At 37.1% G+C, this 13937-nt stretch overlaps 1 long non-coding RNA gene across 1 annotated transcript in view; it reads left to right on the top strand.

Moving 5' to 3' along the window:
* LOC125619391 overlaps positions 1-4427 on the top strand; it is a 35863-nt gene extending 31436 nt beyond the window's left edge. The window contains exon 3 of the long non-coding RNA XR_007350919.1: positions 2208-4427. This is a non-coding gene — a long non-coding RNA (uncharacterized LOC125619391). The remainder of the gene's footprint in view (positions 1-2207) is intronic.
* Positions 4428-13937: the final 9510 nt, after the last annotated feature.

Genomic DNA, 13937 nt, shown 5'->3' with positions numbered 1-13937 from the left:
GCTTAGTCTCATCAGCTAAGAATAAGGATAATTTTGTTGTTATTGTCATTTTCTTCAGCTCAGTTTTGGAGATGAGGACACTACTATTTGTTAAAGCTATTTTGTCTAGTGCAAATTGAGACTTATTGCCAGTGTAATATAGTTAATAAAATAAGATCTCTAATGAGTGGAAAATTTGAAAAACAAATCTTACTTTGCTAAGATCTCCCTCAGCACTATGATATATACCACATTAAAATATGCCAACTGTAAGTAACTGTACCCATTACAGTGGGCTTTAACTTTCAAACGAATGATGTAGAACAAAAAGGAAAAGAAAGAAGAAAGCAGGAATATAATTATATATATATATATATATATATATATATATATATATATACACACACACACACACACACACACACACACACACACGTAGTTTTAGGAAGATCACACAATAAAATTAAAAATTAAAGGAGGATAAAGAGGTCTAGATTTCACTCCAAAATATGATTTATTACTTTTGTCTTCTATCCTTTTTAAATTACTAACATATAGTATAGTCTGCCACAACAAAAATTTGTGACCTACACAATTATAATATATTTAACCTACATAGTTAACTTAATATATTTAAGTTTTATGATAGCAATTGATATGATGAATGAACTATATAGCTATTACTGATCATTAAAACATATCTTTTTTTTTACCAGTTTGTCCTCTATTATTTCTTATCCATTTCTCAATGAACAGATGCTATAAAATGGTATATTTGTAAGTATTAGCTCCATGCACCATAATCTTTATTCAGAAGACTTCTCATGACATCAAAAAAAATGTACCAAATGTATTTTGGGAGGGGCAGTTGGAAGCAGATATATCAATTAGTTGCTACTTACAGAAGATTAATATAGGTAAACTCATTCATCTTAACATTCTACTAAAAAGGATGTAGTATATTTATTGAATTGAAAGAAAAATCAGTTGACTTACTCATTCAAATTTGTGCTTTGAAAATTTTACTTTTCATTTTTATTTGGTTATATTAACTTGATGTCTTCTTCCGTGCAATTGGCTTACTATTAGTGGAACACAGAAAGTTGCTATTAATATGGATGAAAAAATGGTTAAATATTAGCAATTTTATTTAAATTCACTTATTTTTGAGTGGTGTAGTTTTTAACTTTCTAATAATGTGGTTGTCACATGTTTTCTCAAAAGTCTTTGCCAGCATGGGTTAGCTGATGAAAATTCATTACATACACACATATATAATATGCATGTATACAATACAATGACAGTAGAAGATCTATAAAACAGTTAAAACAAAAATACTTACATATCTTATAAGAATCATTCAATTTTGCTGTTCTTATACTGCTAAAGTTGTGATATCAATAACTGAGTCTGTACACAATTTAAAATTATATCTGAACTTGCAAAGGCATAAGAACATAAATTTTTGGTTAAAAATATTATAACAATTTAGACCCTTCCATTTTATACATTGTTTTATTTAATAGTATTTTGATGGCATCTTAAACAGTATAAAAATGGAAATTTTTGACTTGATTTTTGGGAAATGCTTAATATGCAAAATGAAAGATATCTTCAAAAATGAACTGTGAAGGTGATTCTCCAAAGAGTAGCCACCTAATGTGGTATAAATGACTTGACATTTCTAGGTTAAGCCAACTGAAGGGGCCCAGAAAATAAATCAATGAAAACAAAAACAAAATAAGAAATTAAGGGCCTTTACTACATTATGCTCCTTCTGTGAAAAAATTACCCACTCCATTAAAAATACAATGGCTCTACTTGTATACTAAAATATTACTGTTCAATAATTTGCCTTTGATATTGTTTTGGTGTTAAAAAGTAATTTCTTTAAGTAATTATTCCTTGAGACTGGTCGAGACTGGTCCCTGGCCAGGTGCAGCTGCACATGGCTGTAATTCCAGACACTAGGGAGGCTAAGGCAGGAGGAACATGAGTTCAAAGCCAGTGTCAGCAACTTAGCGAGGCCCTATCTCAAAATAAAATAGAAAAAACGGGCTGAGAATGTTACTCAGTGGTTAAGCACCCCTTGGTTTAATCTCCAGTACCAAAGATAGATAGATAGATAGATAGAGAGAGAGAGAGAGAGAGAGAGAGAGAGAGAGAGAGAGACTGGTCCTGGAACTCTTGAAATAATGCTCATGAATCCCCTTGTTCTTCAAACTCAGGTTCAGAAGGTAGTATGCACAAATAGCCGTCACAATCAAGATCTCTACTCTACCGGCCAAGACACATAAAGAGGCACCAGTGGCAGATAAAAAACACTCAAAGCTAAATGTGATCTAACTTCAGTCAAGAAGAGACAGGAAACTCCTCTGGGACTGAAAAGTTGCTCAAGTTCTGATCTGAAGAAAAAGACCCAGGGACATATGGAATATGGAAAAGGTCCAAGAGAAATTCTAGGAGCCCACTATTCCTGGCTTTGCCTCATCTTCCTTGGACATCAGTGTGTCTTCCTCAACACCAAAACAGTTGTGTCACCATGAATGAAATTGTGCTCTTCAGAAAAAAATTTAAACAATGAGCATATAGAAGGCAAAAACTTTGGGACTCTTGGGTCTGGGGCCCTTTCTCTTTGAAGAAGTTTGTTACTGTCTTTGCTGCTTGCTTATTATCTCTGTGTTTAATCTTCCCCTCCCTGCCCCCCCAAAAGCTTTACATTTACATTAACTTACATTATTATTATTATTGTTATTATTATTTTGGGAATATTAGTGTCTCTGTTTAAAATAAGGACACTTAAGCAAAAGGTAATGCTTTACTTTATTCAGAGTCTTAACCGAGATTAACTGTTGAAGCTGAGATTTCAACTCAAATCTTAAGATTCCAAATTTACAGTCTTTTCTGTGCTATCACAATGTCTAATTAATCCATTTACACTGAAAAGGGAAATGATTGCTAAAGATTTAGGTAGTGATTACTAAAATTATCCAGGGAACTTGAAAAAGTTAATAAAGATTCCTGAACTTGAGCTTCAGATACTGTTTAAAAAGATCTAGGGTTTTGTAAGGTGTCTGTACTATTATTTTTTTTTTTTTAAGTTTTTCTCTAAGTAATGCTGCTGCTTAGCCAGATTTGGGAACTTCTTTAAAGTATGAGACAGCTTTAAAGAATTTGCAAGAATATTTGCATTTTTCAAAGGAGAAAATAAATCTTTCAAATGAAGCATTTCCACTCAGAATTTTTCCGTTATGTGGGTGGTTTGAAAAGGTATGCTGAGGAGGGGCACTTCCTAACACCTCAGAAATCAGGACAGGAAGTGAGCTACTTACTTTGCTTTCTCAAAAGTGTATTCTTTCGTACATATGCACCATGCATGGACCTTGATTAAATTTTTTATCTGAAAAAATAAGTCAGTAGGCTATTTACCGACACCCCCCCCCCAATAGAACAGAGCCTGCAAAACAAAACTCCTTAAAATCTTAGTTTCATCTCTTCTGATAGTTGCATGTCTTGGGGAAAATATTTAGCCATTTTGAGACTTAGTTTGCTTGTCCACTAAATGCACATACCCATATATATCCCATGGGATTGGCCCAAGGATGATACAAACTTTTGTGGGTGGTTTGGCCTAGTAGGTGTGCAACAAATGTAACTAACGTTCCTTTTGAAAGAACATAATCACTGACCTGTAACCTGAACCATATCAACTTCCTATGCAACAGAGTACACCATCTTGTGTTCCATTATTTTTAAATGATGCTATGTAAAATAACATTCTACGGACAAACTTGTTTGGCAAATACTGGAGAACACTTGTCTCATTGAGATCTTCACAATATGCAGTTTAGAAATCTCAAAAAATTTTTCATGAATAAAATTTTCTTTAATCCATCATTACTATAAATGCGTGTGACTATGGGCCTTTTTGGTCATGGGACATCAATGAATATCCTAGAAATAGTATCCCAAGAAGCACACTATGGCAAAAGATTCTCTTTGCCATTAATCTATTAAAAATATATGATTTAGTTTCTAGGCAAATGGAGACAGTACAAAATAAAACCTCAAGGTATAGATTTTAATTATAAATAGATGTGAATCACATTGTAATGGAGTAGCAGATATAAAATTCATGTATAAGATCCCACATATAGATGTTGTATAGCTATTTTTTGTTCTGTTTGCATATGTAAATATGCACATGTATGTATGTTTTACTGTGTATGTCTTTAAATGTATGAGTTTGTGTCTACGTGTATGTATAAAATTAGGAATCTCTTCATGTGATTACTATATCAATTTGTGAATGGTATATGAAACGCAATTCCCTGTTCAATAAAAAAGGATTTATAATCACTTCTCTGCTGTTTAATTTTTTATCCCATACAATAAATATGGACTTACTAGAATTAGAAACCCTCTTAATTTAAATATCAAATCTGAACACAAATTTAAAATAAAGTCTTTGAAACTGTTTTCCCACAGCCTCTCCTACTCCTCAGAGTTCACCTCCCCTGGCTGGTATTTTCTCAGATAACTAGTTCATTGGCCAAAAAACAAAGAACTAAAAATTATGTTGCACACAAAGAGACATAATTTCAACATCTGAGGCAAAGCAACACAAGGTTCGACTTCCTCCAAGTCCAACTTGGGGTCACTGCTTGTTTGTTTTCCTTTACATAGGCACTCCAGCCTGCCTTAATGTCCAATTTGCTTTCAATCAGTAGGTATTTAAACTTCAGGAGGAACCCAGCCAAAATAAGCTGTGCTTCTGCCAGGCCCAAAGACTCCTTTCCTCTTACTTTCTCTGGATTTCCTCTTTTAACTTTACCCTTCACTTAGTTCCGTGGAACTCGCCTGGGCCCTCTGAGGGAGAGTTAACTTTAGGGCCTTATTACCCCTTTCAAACAGAGTGGCAGAGTCATTATCCCTAGAGAAGGTAATTCTTGGGAAAAAAAAAAAGTTAAGAAAAAACTGAACGTAAGAGAGGCAAGACCTCGTCTTAGTTTGGCCTTGTTCCATGATACTCTTCTGCTGATTCTGAAAATGTGGGTTGCTAGAGAAGGAACAGTGCCTTGCCCCCAGCCCTTTTATACACACACACGCACACACACACACACACAAACACATCATGTATATGTTTGTTTGTGTGTGTGTGTGTGTATGTATATATCTGTATTAAGAGATGAAAGATGGTAAAATTTGTAGAATTAGAAAAATAATCTTACAAAAAGCTTGAGGGCTACCTAAAGCTGTGGAATGCAAGGGCATCCATCATCTGAGGCCATGCTGCACTGGGCCCCTTCCTCCTCTAAGCAGTGTGACCAGAATTATTCACATACTTATGAGTCTCCAAAACACAATTCCTATATTTTCTTTTTTTCTGAATATGAGCTTAATAAAAAGAACTATTATATATGCAGTCTAATTACCAGCACTGAGGAAACCTTAACTCACCTGTGTTTAAGCATCCACCTGAAGGTACACTGATTTCACCTTCTTATTTCTCCCCTCGGGCATACCCTTCATTCAACATGAACCAAACTCACCCATGTAAATCATGAACTACAGAATTTAGGAGTGAGAAACCTTCCCTAAAGACACATCCAAAAATGATTTTTTCTGGTATCAAGAGCCCTTTAAAATTCTTTTTTAAAATAACACTTTGAAAAAAATAACATCTGTTTAAATCCTTTTATCATGATTTAAACACATTTTCAGTTATCACATTTTTTTCTTCTTTTTTTTTCCTTTTTTAAAAAATTCTTTTTATACCTGTTACCATGGACACAATGTTGCTTGCCTCAGAGTCTAATTAAAATGGTTACTTGCTCGCCAGGGAATTAGAGAATAATCACGTGTTGGGGGAGTGGCTTAAAAATCTGAGGAAACTGCTGTTTAGGGTCTAATGATAGAAATGTTTCTCCTCTATCAAAGTCTTCTTTAATTTTTCCACGGAGTTATTTGACCAATAAATTTCTTTATAAAAAATCATCATATATTATTTAGAAGCTATATACAGATTTTAATCCTATATTTCTGGTCTTTGTGTGGGTTTCCACAGGCTATCCAAAAAAAGATTTGGTGTCTATATATTTAAGGAGGGAAAGAGAGACTATCTCTTCTAGATGAATTATTGAGCACATTAGAGAATGTGATCCATAGCAGATTTTAACTGAAAGCTACTTAAAAAGAAATATCCCACATTTCAATCCATCTTTGAAAAGATTGCAGGTCTCTTTTTTTCCATTCATTTGATTCTCTCATTTTGGCCTAATATCTTTGTTGCTTTTGTTAAGAGAAAAAAAAAAAACAAAAACAAATACTCTGTACAGTCAAAACCGTTAGTTATTTTAATTGTGAAAATAGGTTTGTCTAATACATTATCAGGCATACATTCTTTTAAAATTAGATAAGTCAGAAAGTAATACTTTTTTTTCCATCAGTAACAGTTCCTCTAAGCACAACATTGACAACAAGGACAACCACACTGGAGAATAGACGATGGTAACACAGAAAGTACCATGGTGTTCTAGCACCAGTGCACACACAGTATTGAAAATTTCCAGAATGCAGAGATTATATTTTATGGTTCTTCATCAGTCCACTCTCTTTTGCAATGTTTCTATGGTATGCCAGTGCCGCAGTCTGGCTGGGCACAATCAGGAGCCACTTGTCAAAAGAAACTAACTTTATTTTTAGAACCACACACGCCAAACAAAACAGCCTCTCAGGAAAAATCCTCAGAGCCTCAACTGCCACCACCGGCTTTTCACAAGCCTCTCTCTCCCACTCAAGCCTCTCTCCACCTCCCACAATCCTCCTGCTCTTGAGGCCGATTGGCTGGGTCACGTGGGCGGAGCCAAAAAAAGTCCCCCAATGAGCAGCTCCGTGGTCTGAAAGGGCAGGGAAACAGTCCAATGAGCATCACCGCAGAGGAGCCAATCAGCTAGATGTTGCTGGGGCCGAGGAGCCAATCAGCTAGATGTTGCTGGGGCCGCTGTGAGCCAATCATCAGCCGGCAGCTGGAAGTTTGCTGGCAGCTGGAAGTTTGCTGGGGCCCCTTTGGCTGTGGCTCTCAACATGCCAGTTTAGTGGAGTTCTTATATTTTCCAGCATCATATTAGAGTTGAAAGGTCTTCAGAAAATTACCTAATATGAGCTTCCATCTTCCAAAATCTAACATGAGTTAACCATTGGCTTTTTCTGACAAGATATTTTGATTATTCTATATAAGTTGTTATTATGTAAACCGAACAGAAACATGATTTTATTGAGCATAAATCCAGTAATGAGTGTGGGGAAATAGTCTATAGGATTAATGGGCAGTTGACCAGATGGAAAGGCAGGAAGTCAAAATTCAAGGGTGATCTCAGGTGCTAATGAAATACAAGTAATTTTGCTGAACCAACATGTACCCTCTCCCATACAAAGGAATGGGTCCATAGTCTAATTCTGCGACAGATCAATTTCTAGCAACAACTAAATCAGCATGTCTCAAATGTCCAGTGATTTAGATCAGCAACTAGAGAGTCCATTTCCCTGAAGCATAAGGTTGCTCAAAGATTTAGAGAACTGGGTATGTGAGAATGCAGAAGGGAATTTTCTGGTAGACAGCAGAGTATCCACGAACTTTATGATAAGCTATGGGATTTCACAAAACTTGTTCAATTGTGGTAGGTGGTTTGGGGTTCTAACCCCAAACCCCTGTGTCCAATTCCTTTGTCATTAAGGTAACTTAAATGGGAAAATGTTCAGGCTTTTTAGAACATAGACTTTGTTTGGAGGGAAAGCATTTTCATAGTCTACGGTTGCCAAATATATTCTATAAAACTTAGTTGGTAAATATTGTTTGTTGAACTTTGAGTCCTTTGAGTCATTTGTATTTCTCATCCAAACTGGTGGTTTTTCATTAAAACTCAGTGCCTATGTTTTTAGCCAGTTCTTTAATACTGTTGAAAACAAGAACCTTACTAATTTATTGTTTTCCTCAATCAATTAAAACCACAGGATTTGAATTAAGCCTATAACAAGAAGGAGAAAAAGAAAGGAATTTGCTTTTCCTGTAATCTCTATGTTGTTTCTCCTTTGACCATTCTGCTGACTCTTTTTTTTTTTTTTGACTCTTTTATCCAACAGGACATCAGTGCCTGAATGAATAATGCTTGGTCACACCCGGAACAGCATAGTTTAGAACCCACAGAGGCAGGAAAGGTCTTTGTAAACATGCCAAATGATTCTGGCTTGACTAAGGGACACAAAGGCAAATATTTCTGGAAAACCAAGATTGACCTTAACTCTGGTATTTTGAGAGTCAATTTTAAAATTTGCAAGAATTCAGCTTACTTATATCTAAATCTGTTCTTGCATAGTTTGGAAGGACAAAAGATTAAGGAAAAGTAATACATTATCTATGTTGTCTTGGTTACATTAAATGTACACTATTTTCTTCTTAATTAATCACTTTGTTTTTGTTTTTTGCAGTTCTGGAGGATAGAGTCCAGGACTTTACCCATGCTAGGTAAACAGTTGACCACAAAAATACATCCCCATTTCTAATTAATTACTTTTATGTGTTTAATGTTGAAATTAGGAGGAACTTAAAGTTTTAAAAATTAAACTTAATATAGCTCCAAAGCAAAAGGCCAGACCAAATATAAAATATGCTATAAATAACTGTATTCTCAATCAAAGTAGCTTTCATTCCCTGAAGAATTATTGCATGATTTCTTCCCAGGTGCCTGCGTCTATTCTAGGTGGTGTTCTAGAACAAGGATCATTCACTCATGACATTTGTATTCCTCTAAGAGAGGCAGATGATAAATGATAAAAGAAGGAAATTTCAGCAAATAACTTTGTGAAAATAAAAGTAGTCCAAGTTTTGCTTCTTAAGTAGGAAGTTGTGAAGATGATACTTAAGCACATAATGGGGTAACAAAGAGAAGCAGAGCTTGAGAAAGTGTGAGGGAGAATTCTCCAATGGGACCTTGAAGGCCATGGTCAGAGTTTGGATTTTTCTACATGAGGTAAGAAGCAGAACAGTGTCACAATTGTCAGAGTTTTACTAACTCCTGTTCATCTGTCAGATCTCAATCTCAAATTACACTTCCTCCAAGAAACTTACGTTGGTCAACCAGGATATTCTATTAAATTTATACACATTGCTGTGTTATATGTTTCTTATTCACATATGATACATCATAAAATTTATTGATCTGCTTCTTCGATTAAATCTCTTTTCTTCACTACACTCTCATCTTTATGAAGTCAGGAATGAGAACAGTCTTGTTCATTTTGTATATTCCTGCACCTGGCCTAGCATCTCAATAAGAATCTATTTACATTTTTGTGAACAAATGATTTATAAATTATAGTCAAAAGATTGAAGAAATTGAAGAATCTCTGAATTCTACAAATATTTCACAGACATTGAAAAATACAAAGAAATTTAGGTAGGACCATTCCATCTTCTGAAATTTCCCTTTATTATGAGGAAAAACAGAAATTGAAAAAAAAAACAACTTTGGTCTAAATATAGGGCAAAAATAAAGGTGATATAGGTGGCATTGATAGTCTGTTTTTATTCTTTCTGTTACTTTCTTAGTAGTCAGATCATTGAACAATATTTTGCAGAAAGTAAATGTAGTACCATAAATGTAGTACATCCTATTGTCTTCTGGAATGATTTTACTCCTTGATTTGGATCCCAGATCTCCCCTGATTTTCCCAGGAGGTAGAGAGAAGGTGGGATACAATATTATACTTAGTTTTGCTTTCTTCATAGGTGGTGAATCTTTATCTTACCAGATCACTTAACAAAATATCTGTTTGTACTTCCACTATTGTAACTTAGAGGGGGAAAAAGACTTTAGCCTGAATAAGATACAGAGACAAATAGCATTGCAGTCATACATAGAAAACACCCTTAAGAACCAGAGCATGTCCATGAAGTACAGAGGGCATGTATTATGGCTTGTTTGTGAGGTATCCCTCAAAAGTTCATGTGTGAGACAATGCAAGGTTTAAAGGAAAAATGATTGGGTTATGAGAGTCTTAACCCAATCAATGAATTCATTCCCTGATGGGATTGACTGAGTGGTAACTGAAGGCAGGTGGGTATTGCTAGAGGAGGTGGGTCCCTGAAGGAGTGCCTTTGGGGTTAATATTTTGTATCTGGTGAGTGGAGTCCCTCTTTGCTTCTTGATCATCATGTGAGTCAGTTCCCACTACCACTATTCCACCATGATGTACTGCCTCATCTAGAGCCCATAGCAGGCTGTCTATGGAATGAGACCTCTTAAACCATGGGCCCCCAAATAAACTTTTACCTCCTCTAATATTGTTCTTATTGGTCTTTTAGTCACAACAGCACAAGAGCTGACTAAAGCAGGGTGATAGAAGTTTGAGTGGAGACAGATGTCGGATCATGCCAAGCCTTCCAGACAAGAGATTTTGAGCTGTATTCTAAGAAAAGTGCACTACTACAGAGAAAGAGAATGGGAGAGGTAATGATATTGTCTGTTTTTTATTTTGAAAATACAACTCCAACTGCCTTATGTGAAGGATTACAAGTAGAGCAATAGGTAAGTGTCTAGTGGCCTAGATAATAGATTCTAGCGTTTGGGATTAAAAATATCACAGTAATGAGAGAGGAAATGAAAACACTGAAGAGACATTTACGAAATAAAAAAAAATGCCACTGATCTTGATAATATGTTGGGTGATGGTAAAGGCAACGTCAAGAATGATCTCTAATATATGGAATTGGATGGCAGTGCCATTGACTAAGACAAAGACATTGGAAGGTCAAATTTGATGAGAAGAGTCATGGCTTGTTTTCTGATGTGATGAAATGAAATTCCCTCCAGAATACAACTGAAAAATAAAACAGGCAATTAGATATATGGGTATAGAATACAGATGAAAGTATCAGATATGCACACTTGTAAGACTTTGAAATAAGGACAATAATTGAAATATGTTGTTCTAAATAAAATGAATGTAGTAAAAATAGGCCCTGTTATTATATATCAATGCACTGCAGAAAAATCAGATGAGTATACTGTGGTCACCAAAGAACATAGGTCAAGAAAGTGGGGTTCATAAAGGGAAAGGGAATACGAGTTAGTTTCAGTACAGTTGCAAACATTGTTTATCTATCCAATAAGTACAGAGTAAACACTATGATAGTAGGTGGTTATAGGTTCTGCAATGCAAATAAAATAAAAACGTAGCTTTAATAAGCAGATCCTTTAAGACAAGTTTGAAAATGAGAAACTCAACATCAACATAAGCAAATTAAATTATGTATTACATTTAATGTTCTGAGATTTGTTTTATTTTGCATGATTTCTCTATTTTTATGAGAATGCATTATTTTAACAGTAAAGAGAAGACTGTAGTTTAAAAAACATTATACTACTTTGACCTTTTTGGTATTCTATTTTTTGATTGGCTGGCTCAGAATATCTTATCATGTCCATCCAAGTAAGGGCAAGACAGTAAACTCTATGAAGTTGACTAGTCAGCCAATCAAATTATAGAGTGTTGTAAAGGTCAAAGCAATATAAAATGCTACTATAATTTACATAACATATGTGCAACATTACAAGTCCAATATTTCATCCTTTAGACAAGAATTGAACAAGAACATAAAAAGACAACGTGAGTATATTCTCCTGACATTAGTACCAGAATTGAAAATTATTCTTTGGAGAAAATTTTCTTGATATTTCCAAAATTACTACTCAAGTTTAAAAAAAAAATTACTTGTTCTTTGTTATTAGTTGGAATAGGTTCAAGACAAAGTATAAGATGTAGAAAGTTGATGGAAGTTCCAAGAACGTGGTAGAGAAGCAAGGATTAAATTGGTCTATAAATCAAGAGACCTGGACTACTCTGTTACTAACTATAAAACTTGGAAATGGTACTTGATTTCTTGACACTAATTTTCTTACCCTTTGAAGGAAGAGATGAATTTATTATTATTGATTTTAATAATACTAGAGGACGGGATTCTTTTTTTATTTTTTGTACTGAAGATTGAACCCAGAGGCACATTACCACTGAGCCGCATCCTCAAGGCTTTCATTTTTCTTTTGAGACAGGGTCTCACTAAGTTGCTTAGGGCCTCATTAAATTGCTGAGGCTAGCCTCAAACTCATGATACTCATGCCTTAGCCTCCTGAACCACTGGAATTACAAGTGTTCACCACCACACCCAGCAGGATTTTGTTAAATACGCAACAATGACTATAACATTGTACCAATCTTCATAGTACATATAATATTTTGTGGAATGAGGCAATTAAATAAGCAACTACCCAGATTTATGAAGTGATATAAGGAACAACTTAGCATGGACCCAGCCCACAAACTGCCATTTTTCTTTTTCCTTGTTTTTTTTTTTTTTTCTTATTTTATGCCTCTGTTCCTATTATTGAAAAGTCTACATTCATATAGAAGATATACAGAGCTCTAAAATTCTAATCTTAACTATTTTGGATACTTAAATTTTAGGTCAGAGAAATACCTTCAATGCTGAATCAATAGATATATTTACATTCTGATGCTAAAAATCTCATGATTCTTATTTAAAACATCTGATGCTCCAATAAAATATTATGGAAAAAGCAGTTGCTACTATTCTATCCCTTAATAACATTTTCTAAGTAGACTACTATGAGTTGTAATTTCCCCCTTTTACATGTTAGTAGTAAAGTTGAAATAAACACTCTTTAAAGTGTAGAGAGGGCATGAATGCAGTGGATCTAGCATGATTGTTATGGTTTGCATATGAGGTGTCTCCCCAAAGCTCTGTTCAAAGTTCCTGACCTCATTGGTCCATCCTAGTTTGAATGGACTCACTAGATGGTAACTGTAGGCCAGGGGTTCTCGCTGGAGGAAGTGGGTCACTGGGAGCATGTTCTGAAAGGCTTGTTTAATCTTCAGTTCCCTCCTTTCTCCCTCTCACTGTCTCTGCTTTCTAACTGTACCTTGTGCTGAGCAGCTTTCCTCTACCGTGCTCTTCCCCCATGATGTGCTATCTCATCTCCCGCCCAGAACACCAGAGTCAACTGGCTATGGATTGAAATCTCTGACAACAGGCCCAGCGGCCTGCTGAGGGGCAGAGCCGCCCCCCACCCCCTGCGCCTGCAAGGTAGGCGGAACTGTGACCACCGATGGAAAAGGCCCAGTGGCCCACGGAGAGGCAGAGCTGCCAACCACACCTGCAAGGTAGGCTGGCCTGCGACCCACCTGCAGAACAGGAGCAGCGGCCTGCTGAAAGGCAGAGCCGCCCCCTCCCCCTGCGCCTGCAAGGTAGGCGGAACTGTGACCACAGACCGAAAAGGCCCAGTGGCCCGTGGAGGGGCAGAGCTGCCAACCACGCCTGCAAGGTAGGCTGGCCTGCGACCCACCTGCAGAACAGGTGCAGCGGCCTGCTGAGGGGCAGAGCCGCCCCCTCCCCCCGCGCCTCCAAGGTAGGCGGAACTGGGACCACTGGCAGAACAGGCCCAGCTGCCTGCTGAGGGGCAGAGCCACCCCCTCCCCCCAGCCTGCAAGGTGGGCGGAGCTGTGACCACAGACAGAATAGGTGCAGCGGCCTGCTGAGGGGCAGAGCCGCCCCCCCCGCCCGCGCCTGCAAGGTATGCAGAACTGTGACCACCGGCAGAACAGACCCAGAATTCCGCGGAGGGGCAGAGCTGCCCCACGCACCTGCAAGGTAGGTGGACCTGCGACCACCAACAGAACAGTCCAGACCTGCAACCGACAGACAGAACAGGCCCAGCGGCCTGCGGAAGGGTAGACCCGGCCACCCCCCCGCACCTGCAAGGTAGGCGGACCTGCGAACCAACGGCAGAACAGGCCCAGAGGCCTGCAGAGGGGCAGTGCAGCTGCCTGCGCCTGCAAAGTAGGCAGAACTGCGACCACCGACAGAACAAGCCTAGCGGCCC

Source organism: Marmota marmota, unplaced genomic scaffold, assembly GCF_001458135.2.
Source record: "Marmota marmota marmota unplaced genomic scaffold, marMar, whole genome shotgun sequence".
In the NCBI taxonomy this organism is placed as follows: domain Eukaryota; kingdom Metazoa; phylum Chordata; class Mammalia; order Rodentia; family Sciuridae; genus Marmota; species Marmota marmota.
The sequence above is the reverse complement of the archived record's forward strand: the minus strand, read 5'-3'. Positions and strand labels throughout refer to the sequence as shown.